The sequence below is a fragment of the Aegilops tauschii genome, chromosome 4 (assembly GCF_002575655.3).
Source record: "Aegilops tauschii subsp. strangulata cultivar AL8/78 chromosome 4, Aet v6.0, whole genome shotgun sequence".
NCBI classification, from domain to species: Eukaryota; Viridiplantae; Streptophyta; class Magnoliopsida; order Poales; family Poaceae; genus Aegilops; species Aegilops tauschii.
The window spans coordinates 131,398,004-131,408,097 of record NC_053038.3 but is presented as its reverse complement, the minus strand read 5'-3'; positions in this window follow the sequence as shown (position 1 = coordinate 131,408,097).

Genomic DNA, 10,094 nt, shown 5'->3' with positions numbered 1-10,094 from the left:
ACGCAGCGTCCTTGTTTCCTCTTTGGTGCCAAAGGGGCAAGCACAGACGCGGAGTACCAAGGCATCAGGCAAAGGTTTCCATATCGGTGCAACAAGACCAATACCAGCAGTACGGTGAGACGGAGATCACCATGGAGCCCAAGACGGCGTCACCACCAGAGCCTTTTGCAGGCGAAGACCACTTTGGTCAGGATAAGCTGTACTAGCTGTCCCCTTCCAAATTGGCCGTTGTTGGCTCCCTTGCCACTCAATATTGGGAGAGGACCAGGGCCTATATAAGTAGAGCTAGCCACCACCGTAGGGGACGATCTGATAGAAAGGCATCTCGCCCACACAAGTTCGCCAAGCACAAGAACACCTCACCCTTAGGAGGCCGTTCTTCCCCTTGTACTGTTCATCATCAGCCCAAGAGGCAATCCACCACCACCACACTGGAGTAGGGTATGACACCACAATGGTGGCCCGAACCAGTATAAATCTTGTGTCTTTGTGTTGCGAGTTCGTCGAGTTCGTCCGCGAGATCTTAGAGACCTAGGGCGTGAATCGATAGGGGGGAGATCTTCGCGCGCACCCCAGTGTTCGAACCTTGAGGGTTTTGCCGGAACCCGAGATCCGACATATACAAGCCATGTTCTATAATTAAAAATTCCCACTAGTATATGAAAGTGTCAAAACAAGAGGCTCTCTATCATAAAGATCATGGTGCTACTTTGAAGCACAAGTGTGGAAAAGGATAGTAGCATTGTCCCTTCTTTTCTTTTCTCTTTTTTTGGGCCTTCCCTTTTTTTGGCCTTTCTTTTTTTTCTTTTTTTATTTGGCCTTTTTTCATTTGGCCTTTCTTTTTTTATTGGGACAATGCTCTATTAATGATGATCATCACACTTCTATTTATTTACAACTCAATGATTACAACTCGATACTAGAACAAAATATGACTCTATATGAGTGCCTCCGGCGGTGTACCGGGATGGGCAATGAATCAAGAGTGACATGTATGAAAAATTATGCATGGTGGCCTTGCCACAAATACGATGTCAACTACATGATCATGCAAGGCAATATGACAATGATGAAGCGTGTCATAATAAACGGAACGGTGGAAAGTTGCATGGCAATATATCTCGGAATGGCTATGGAAATGCCATAATAGGTAGGTATGGTGGCTGTTTTGAGGAAGATATAAGGGGGTTTATGTGTGATAGAGCGTATCATATCACGGGGTTTGGATGCACCGGCGAAGTTTGCACCAACTCTCAAGGTGAGAAAGGGCAATGCACGGTACCAAAGAGGCTAGCAATGATGGAAAGGTGAGAGTGCGTATAATCCATGGACTCAACATTAGTCATAAAGAACTCACATACTTATTGCAAAAATCTACAAGTCATCAAAAACCAAGCACTACGCGCATGCTCCTAGGGGATAGATTGGTAGGAAAAGACCATCGCTCGTCCCCGACCGCCACTCGTAAGGATGACAATCGAAGAACACCTCATGTTTCAAATTTGTTACACAACATTTACCATACGTGCGTGCTACGGGACTTGCAAACTTCAACACAAGTATTTCTCAAATTCACAACTACTCAACTAGCACAACTTTGATATCACTATCTCCATATCTCAAAACAATCATCAAGTATCAAACTTCTCTTAGTATTCAATGCACTTATATGAAAGTTTTTACTATACCCATCTTGAATGCCCATGATATTAGGACTAAATTCATAACCAAAGAAAATTACTATGCTGTCTAAGACTCTCGAAATAATATAAGTGAAGCATGAGAGTTCATCTATTTCTTCAAAATAAAACTACCGCCATTCTCTAAGAAGATATAAGTGAAGCACTATAGCAAATGACAAACTACTCCAAAAGATATAAGTGAAGATCAATGAGTAGTTGAATAATTATGTAACTATGTGAAGACTCTCTAACATTTAAGAATTTCAGATCTTGGTATTTTATTCAAACAGAAAGCAAAACAAAAGAAAATAAAATGACGCTCCAAGAAAAACACATATCATGTGGTGAATAAAAATATAGCTCCAAGTAAAGTTACCGATGAACGAAGACGAAAGAGGGGATGCCATCCGGGGCATCCCCAAGCTTAGGCTCTTGGTTATCCTTGAATATTACCTTGGGGTGCCTTGGGCATCCCCAATCTTAGGCTCTTGCCACTCCTTATTCCATAGTCCATCGAATCTTTACCCAAAACTTAAAAACTTCACAACACAAAACTCAACAGAAAACTCGTAAGCTCTGTTATATAAGAAAATAAAACCACCACTTAGGTACTGTTGTGAACTCATTCTAAATTCATATTGGTGTAATATCTACTGTATTCCAACTTATCTATGGTTCATACCCTCCGTTACTACTCATAGATTCATCAAAATAAGCAAACAACACAATGAAAACAGAATCTGTCAAAAACAGAACAGTCTGTAGTAATCTGTATCAAACATATACTTCTGGAACTCCAAAAATTCTTAAATAAATTGGTGGACCTGAGTAATTTGTCTATTAATCATCTTCAAAAATAATCAACCTAAAATCACTCTCCAGTAAAAAATGGCAGCTAATCTCGTGAGCGCTAGAGTTTCTGTTTTTTACAGCAAGATCACAAAGACTTCACCCAAGTCTTCCCAAAGGTTCTACTTGGCACAAACACTAATTAAAACATAAAACCACATCTAAACAGAGGCTAGATGAATTATTTATTACTAAAGAGGATCAAAAAGTAAATAACAAAAATAAAATTGGGTTGCCTCCCAACAAGCGCTAACGTTTAATGCCCCTAGCTAGGCATGATGATTTCAATGATGCTCATATAAAAGATAAGAATTGAAACATAAAGAGAGCATCATGAAGAATATGACTAGCACATTTAAGTCTAACCCACTTCCTATGCATAGGGATTTTGTGAGCAAACAACTTATGGGAACAATAATCAACTAGCATAGGAAGGCAAAACAAGCATAACTTTAAAACTTTAAGCACATAGAGAGGAAACTTGATATTATTGCAATTCCTACAAGCATATGTTCCTCCCTCATAATAATTTTCAGTAGCATCATGAATTAATTCAACCATATAACCAGCACATAAAGCATTCTTTTCATGATCTACATGCATAGAAATTTTACTACTCTCCACATAAGCAAATTTATCCTCATTCGGAATAGTGGGAGTATCATGAGAAACTCGAATACTATAAATTGTTTCCATATTAAAAGAGTAATGTTCAGAAAAAGGGTAATAATAATCATGACAAGTTTTATAAATATAATCATCACTACTTTTTATAGCATAAGTTTCATCACAATAATCATCATAAGTAGCAACTTTGTTCTCATCATAATCAATTGAAACCTCTTCCGAAATAGTGGATTCATCACTAAATAAAGTCATGACCTCTCCAAATCCACTTTCATAAATATTAAAAGATTCAACACCCTCCAAAATAGTGGGATCATTACTTCCTAAATTTGACACTCTTCCAAACCCACTTTCATCAATATAACCATCATAAATATGAGGCATGCTATCATCATAATTAATTTGCTCATCAAAACTTGGAAAGCTAAAAATATTATCTTCATTAAACATAGCATCCCCAAGCTTGGGACAAACATTAATTGCAGAAAATATATCCTCAAACATGTCATTCTCATCAAACATAGCATCCCCAAGCTTGGGCCTTTTCATATCATAAGCATAATCACTCTCATCATTAATAGTATGGATACCACCAATAGTTAGCAATTATCATCATCACAATGAGTAATAGGAGCAATACATTTGGGAGGGATACCTTTTTACCTTTGCTTCTCCGTCTTTTCTTTTTCTTCTTCACATCATGTGTGGGTTTAATCCTCTTTTTGGAGCTCCTTATTAATGAGATTGGTTGAATAGAAAGCTCCTCCTCGTCACCTGATTCATCATAAGAAAGAATAGGAGGATATTGGGAAATCTCTTCCCTTTATTTGTGTTCTTTTCTTTATGTAATTGGCAATATAAGGATTTTCAATGCAATTCATCGCACAATACATAAAAAATGTCTAGATCAAAATCAAGAACTTTATCAAGGACAAATTTTGGCATATCCTTAGTTATACGTTTCATTTCTTCATAACCCAAAAGCAAACTAAGTTCATTATGATGTGCAAGGGAAATCAAGTCATCACAATTTTTGGACATGATACGATCATAAAACAATTTGCATTGGGGATTTAAATGATCACGTTCATTGCAAAGTTCACAAGGATGGCAAAGAAATTTTAAATTTTCAGCACAAGCATCTAGCCTCTCTTGCAACCATTTAGTTTCTAAATACTTATGCCTCTTGCAAAATCTATCTTCCCTATTTGGTGTGTACTTGCAAACTCTATGCACTCCACAAAAATTGTCATGCTTATAAGAGACATTTTCATCATGACTAGTGCAATCATCATTAGTACTATGGATATTCAAAGAGTTCATACTAACAACATTGCAATCATGCTCATCATTCAAAGATTCAGTGCCAAACATTCTAATGCATTCTTCCTCTAGCAATTTAGCACAATTATCGGAATCCTTATTTTCATGAAAGATATTAAAAAGATGAAGCATATGAGGCACGCTCAATTCCATTTTTTGTAGTTTTCTTTTATAAACTAAACTATTGATAAAACAAGAAACAAAAAGATTCGATTGCAAGATCTAAAGATATACCTTCAAGCACTAACCTCCCCGGCAACAACGCCAGAAAAGAGCTTGATGTCTACTACACAACATTCTTCTTGTAGACGTTGTTGGGCCACCAAGTGCAGAGGTTTGTAGGACAGTAGCAAATTTCCCGCAAGTGGATGACCTAAGGTTTATCAATCCGTAGGAGGCGTAGGATGAAGATGGTCTCTCTCAAAGAACCCTGCAACCAAATAACAAAGAGTCTCTTGTGTCCCCAACACACCCAATACAATGGTAAATTGTATAGGTGCACTAGTTCGGCGAAGAGATGGTGATACAAGTGCAATATAGATGGTAGATATAGGTTTTTGTAATCTGAAATATAAAAACAGCAAGGTAACTAATGATAAAAGTGAGCGTACGGTATTGCAATGCTAGGAAACAAGGCCTAGGGTTCATACTTTCACTAGTGGAAGTTCTCTCAACAATAATAACATAGTTAGATCATATAATTATCCCTCAACATGCAACAAAGAGTCACTCCAAAGTCACTCATAGCGGAGAACAAACGAAGAGATTATGGTAGGGTACGAAACCACCTCAAAGTTATCCTTTCTAATCGATCTATCATAGAGTTCATACTAGAATAACACCTTAAGATACAAATCAACCAAAACCCTAATGTCACCTAGATACTCCAATGTCACCTCAAGTATCCCCAGGTATGATTATACGATATGCATCACACAATCTCATATTCATCTATTCAAACCAACACAAAGTACTTCAAAGAGTGCCCCAAAGTTTCTACCGGAGAGTCAAGACGAAAACGTGTGCCAGCCCCTATGCATAGATTCCCAATGTTATGGAACCCGCAAGTTGATCACCAAAACATACATCAAGTAGATCACGTGATATCCCATTGTCACCACAGATAAGCACATGCAAGACATACATCAAGTGTTCTCAAATCCTTAAAGACTCAATCCGATAAGATAACTTCAAAGGGAAAACTCAATCCATTACAAGAGAGTAGAGGGGGAGAAACATCATAAGATCCAACTATAATAGCAAAGCTCGCTACATCAAGATCGTGCTGAATCAAGATCACGAGAAAGAAAGAGATCAAACACATAGCTACTGGTACATACCCTCAGCCCTGAGGGTGAACTACCCCCTCCTCGTCATGGAGAGCGCCGGGATGATGAAGATGGCCACCGGTGAGGGACCCCCCCTCCGACAGGGTGCCAGAACAGGGTCCCGATTGGTTTTTGGTGGCTACAGAGGCTTGCAGCGGCGGAACTCCCGATCTAGGTTATTTTCTGGAGGTTTCTGTATTTATAGGAATTTTTGGCATAGGTCTCATGTCAAGAAGGTGCCCGAGTCGTCCATGAGGTAGGCCCACGCGCCAGGGGGGATGGGCCCACCCCCACCCTTGTGGATGGCCCGGGACTCTTCTGGCCCAACTGTTTTACTCCGGGGTCTTCTTTTGGTCCATAAAAAATCGTCAAAAATTGGCACGTCAATTGGACTCCGTTTGGTATTCCTTTTCTGCAAAACTCAAAAACAAGGAAAAAACAGAAACTGTCACTGGGCTCTAGGTTAATAGGTTAGTCACAAAAATCATATAAAATAGCATATAAATGCATATAAAACATCCTAGATGGATAATATAATAGCCTGGAACAATAAAAAATTATAGATACGTTGGAGACATATCACATTTCCATAGCCATTCCGAGATATATTGCCATGCAACTTCCATCATCATCATATACATGACTTGAGCATTCATTGTCATATTGCTTTGCATGATCGTAAGATAGCTAGCATGATATTTTCATGGATTGTCTGCTTTTTGATATCTTTGCTATGCTAGATCATTGCTTATCCCGGTACACTGCCAGAGGCATTCATATAGAGTCATATTGTTCTAGATATCAAGTTGTAATATTGAGTTGTAAGTAAATAAAAGTGTGATGATCATCATTATTAGAGCATTGTCCCGGTGAGGAAAGGATGATGGAGACTATGATTCCCCCACAAGTCAGGATGAGACTCTAGATGAAAAATAAAATAAAAAAGAGGCCAAAAAAAGGAGAGAGCCCCAAAAATGAGAGAAAAAGAGAGAAGGGGCAATGCTACTATCCTTTTACCACACTTGTGCTTCATAATAGCACCATGTTCTTCATATAGAGAGTCTCTTGAGTTATCACTTCCATATACTAGTGGGAATTTTCATTATAGAACTTGGCTTGTATATTCCAATGATGGGTTTCCTCAAATGCCCGAGGTCTTCATGAGCAAGCAAGTTGGATGCACACCCACATACTTTTCAGTTTGAGCTTTCGTACACTTATAGCTCTTAGTGCATCCGTTGCATGGCCATCCCTACTCCTCGCATTGATATCAATTGATGGGCATCTCCATAGCCCGTTGATTAGCCGCGTCGATGTGAGACTTTCTTCCTTTTTGTCTTCTCCACACAACCTCCACCATCATATTCTATTCCACATGTCACTACAAAAAAAGACACTTCCGTGATGATACGTGTTTGTCATAGTAGGTCACTTTTTCTGTCATGCATGTACATCCATGACGATTTTATGACAGAATCAAAATAGCCATACCTGTGTTGTCGTAGAAGTATTTCATGACATTACCAAAATTATCATCACGGAAGTGTCCACTTCCATGACGATAAATCACGTGTCATAGAAGTGCTTCCGTCAAGGGTGACCGACACGTGGCATCCACCGTAACGGGTCGCCATTAAGCTATCAGGTTCGGTTTTGGATCCAATAACCCAATAACAGCCAGGACCAATGAGGATTTCCCACATGTAAAATTGTCATTGGCTGGAGGAAACACGTGTTGGCTCACCGTTGGGACAGATGTCATCCATTCATTGGACAGGAGGCGCCTATGATACGTCAACACATGGCACGACCCAACAAAGGCCCATATAGGTTAAAAAGGCCGGCCCAGTCAAAGGCCCGTAGTACTTACTCAGGTACTAGTGGGCCAGCCCAATAACGACCTATTTAATAAGGCCCATTTATGGCCTGAAGCCAGATTTGGCCCGTTAATTGTTCGCCGAATATTTGGGCCCAATTACGGCCCAGTGACTTTCGGCCTGTTAGAGGCCTGATGTAGGCATGGGCCCATTTCTTCCCGGTGTGTCCTTCGGCCTGGGAATGGCCCGTGCTGCCCATAAGCCATATATGGCCCGACGCGACATCCGGCCCACTAATGGCCCGTGATAAAGGTGGCAACAGTTCAGCCCAACGTGACTTTGGGCCTGTTAAAGGCCTGTCGTACAATTCGGCCCTTTGATGCATGTACTAAGCTTTCAGCCTCTTAAAGGCCCATGATATCAATGGGCCAACTAAGGCCCGAAATATGTTTCGGCCTGGTAACGGCCCGTCATATAACTGGGCCAAAAAACGGCCGGTCTACCTTTCAGCTTGCTGAAGGCTCGTCGACTACTAGTGAAAATTGAGGCCCAACATGAATTCCCGCCTGCTAAAGGCCCATGGTTTCTTCTGGGCTAACAGTCCACCAGAATATTCAGCCTGTTAATGGCCCAATGCTACATGGGCCAAACTAAGTGCTAGGTCCACAAAAGGCCCAACTAAAATTTGGGTCGAATATAGGCCGGAGTAAGTTGTGGGCCTGGCGCAAAGTGTGAAGGCCCCAATGGCCATTCGGGCCCAAGAAAGATGCAGGCCAGCCCAATTGTGGCCCGCTAAAAACCAGGCCCGTTAGAGGCGAATGTTTCGGCCCGATCGACTACATCAGATTTTTTTTCAGATAGCGAATGATGGCAGTAACTAGTAGGAATTAAGAACAAACCTACTCTATACAATAAAGAAATTACGGCATAGTAACTTAGAATAAACCTACACTATACAATAAAGGATTTATGGTATATTACATCCACTGGGCATTGAAGTTCACCACAAGTGATCATAAAGCGCAACGAAGAATCAGATTACAAAAACTAGGCACCATTGAAGCGTAACAAAATAATACTGAACCGAGACCACTTCCAAGACAGTTCATGAAAGGTTAGCCTTGCGTGCTGCGCAAGCTGCTGAGCAAGGCTATGAGACCGGCCTAGCATGTCGGTCATAGCTTCCAGGTGTAGCTGTTTAGCAATGAGGTTCTCATTGTTGTTCTCCGCGATCTTTCTTAGAGATAGGACTTCAAGTCTAAGTTGAGTTGCAGAATGCCTTTCTTCTAGAACTTGGGATTGAAGAAGTCGAACTGATTCAGACAGCAAATTATGTGAGCTTGTATGACTGCTAGTCTCAAGTAACTTGAGCACTGCATCAAGACAAGACTTTGGGGTTGTCTCGCTATCTTCAAGATGTTTTGCCTTCTTTGCTGCAATATATGTTGGGTTTGTGTCACAGCCTTCAGCAGACTTGTGCATGCCATTAGGCATATCACCCTGAAACAAGCAGAGAGCTGACAGGTTTTACACATGTATAAACAAAGATGATAACTGTGTTGTCAATTCCATCCAATTTCAAATTAGAAAATAAAGAGTAAGTTCAAAATATCAATAGCATAATTTGGCATTGTTCATAATGCGGGGAGCTTCACCACACTGCTGGATTACCATGTCAACATAACAAGCATAGATGAAGGGCAAACACAATCATTGTATCTATTTTGGTTAATGTGCATGGCATGTTTTTCATATCATCAGCCACATCAGTAAGATAAAACAGGAGATGACAAGGTGCAAACGTGGGCTGCTTCACCACACACTGGATTATAGATCCACAAAAACAAGCATACATATAGGGAGTATTGAGTAATGTGCATGGTATGAATAAGGAATTTGGTTTTACAAGTAAAACTTAGAACTTACGGTTGTTGCGAACATCCATTATGATAGAAATAGCAAACTAAACAGCAGTAAACGATAGGGAGTATGAGCAAATTAAACAGCAGTTGAGGATAAATGCTTTAGAAAGACGGACTTACATTAACAGTTAACACCGGCTTTATAATGGCCTTCTCCATGTCAAGGGAAGGATAACTCAAGAATTTCAGCACAGAATCTTCTTCATAAGCATTGCCTGTACTCTACATTTTGTAGAGTAATTATAGATATGATAATACTGGAAGGGATAGAGGATAATGAAGATAAGATGAAGATTGATGCTACATAATCAACTACCAATCCTTGGAAGTACAAGCGTTACAGGACAAAATGTACTGACAAGAGCAATGGGCTACACTTCTGCACTGGCATTGTCTGTGTATTCGAATTTTTGGTAAGATTAAATATAGATCTGATATTTTTTAGTAAATGGTGGGCGAGGGAGATAAGATGCAGAATGCTACACAATGAACCAATCCCTCTTCCCATAATACAAGAGTGTTTTGAACACTAGTGTACTGTACAAA